The following is a 1,978-nucleotide window of genomic DNA, read 5'->3' as shown; positions in this document are numbered from 1 at the left end:
GCCTTTATTACTGATTCAATTACCATCTTGGTTATGGGTCAGTTTATGTTATCTATGTATACACAGCTCAATTTAGGTAAGTTGTATGTGTCCAAGAATCTATCCATTTCTTCTAGGTTTCCAAGTTTGTTTTTAGCAATTCTGAAGATTATTTTTTTTTCTGTGGTGTCTGTTACATTTCCTTTTTCATCTCTAATTTTATTGATTTGTGTCTTCTCCTTTTATTGGTTAGTTGGGCCAATGATGTGTCAATTTTGCTTATTTTTTCAAAATAACAGGTCCTCCTTTTGCTGATCTTTTTAAAAAAATATTTTATTTATTTGAAAGACAGAATTACAGAGAGAGGTCGAGATGGAGAGAGGTCTTCCATCCACTGGTTCACATTCCAGATGTCAGCAATGGCTGGAGCTGCAACAATATGAAGCCAGGAGCCAGGAGCTTCTTCTGGGTCCTCCATGTGGGTGGAGGGGCCCAAGGACTTGGGCCATCTTCAACTGCTTTACCAGGTCATAGCAGAGAGCTGAATTTGAAGAGGAGCAGCCAGGACTAGAACCAGTGCCCATATGGAATGCTGGTGCTTCAGGCTAGGGCTTTAACCCACTATCCCACAGAGCCAGCCCCTGCTTATTTTGTATTGCATTTTGGGATTCAATTTTGTTGATATTTTCTCTAACTTTAATTATTTATCTTCTACTAGTTTTGAGTTTGATTTGCTATTGTTTTTCTAGATCCTTGAGATGTTTTGATATCTGCTTTTCCAATTTCTTGATGTAGGCACCAATTGCTATAAACTTGCCTCTTTTTTTCATTTATTAAACTTTTATTTAATGAATATAAATTTCCAAAGTACAGCTTATGGGTTACAATGGCTTCCCCCCTCCCATAACTTCCCTCCCACCCGCCACCCTTCCCTTTCCCGCTCCCTCTCCCCTTCCAATCACATCAAGATTCATGTTCAATTCTCTTTGTATACAGAAGATCAGTTTAGTATATATTAGGCAAAGATTTCAACAGTTTGCCCCCATATAGCAACACAAAGTGAAAAAATACTGTTGGAGTACTAGTTATAGCATTAAATAAGAGTGTACAGCACATTAAAGACAGAGATCCTACATGATATTTTTTTAAAAATTATTTTTCTATGCCATTTCCAATTTAACACCAGGGTTTTTTTTTTTTCATTTCCAATTATCTTTATATACAGAAGATCGATTCAGTATATAATTAGTAAAGATCTCATCAATTTGTACCCACACAGAAACACAAAGTGTAAAAATACTGTTTCAGTACTAGTTACAGCACACTGCACATTAGATAACACATTAAGGACAGATCCCACATGGGATATAAATACACAGTGACTCCTGTTGCTGACTTAACAATTTGACACTCCTGTTCATGGCGTCAGTGATCTCCCTAGGCTCTAGTCATGAGTTGCCAAGGCTATGGAAGCCTTTTGAATTCACCGACTCTGATCATATTTAGACAAGGTCATAGTCAAAGTGGAAGTTCTCTCCTCCCTTCAGAGAAAGGTACCTCCTTCTTTGATGGCCCCGTTCTTTCCACTGGGATCTCACTCACAGAGATCTTTCATTTAGGTCGTCTTCTTTTTTTCTTTTCCATGATATCTTGGCTTTCCATGCCTACAATACTCTCATGGGCTCTTCAGCCAGATCCAAATGCCTTAAGGGCTGATTCTGAGGCCAGAGTGTTGTTTAGGACATCTGCCATTCTATGAGTCTGCTGTGTATCCTGCTTGCCATGTTGGATCCTTCTCTCCCTTTTTGATTCTACCAGTTAGTATTAGCAGACACTAGTCTTGTTTGTGTGATCCCTTTGACTCTTAGACCTATCAGAGCCATCACTTGTGAACTGAAATTGATCACTTGGACTAGTGAGATGGCATTGGTCCATGCCACCTTGATGGGATTGTATTGGAATCCCCTGGCACATTTCTAACTCCACCATTTGAGAAGTT

The sequence above is a fragment of the Lepus europaeus genome, chromosome X, assembly GCF_033115175.1.
Source record: "Lepus europaeus isolate LE1 chromosome X, mLepTim1.pri, whole genome shotgun sequence".
NCBI classification, from domain to species: domain Eukaryota; kingdom Metazoa; phylum Chordata; class Mammalia; order Lagomorpha; family Leporidae; genus Lepus; species Lepus europaeus.
This window is presented reverse-complemented; position numbering follows the sequence as displayed.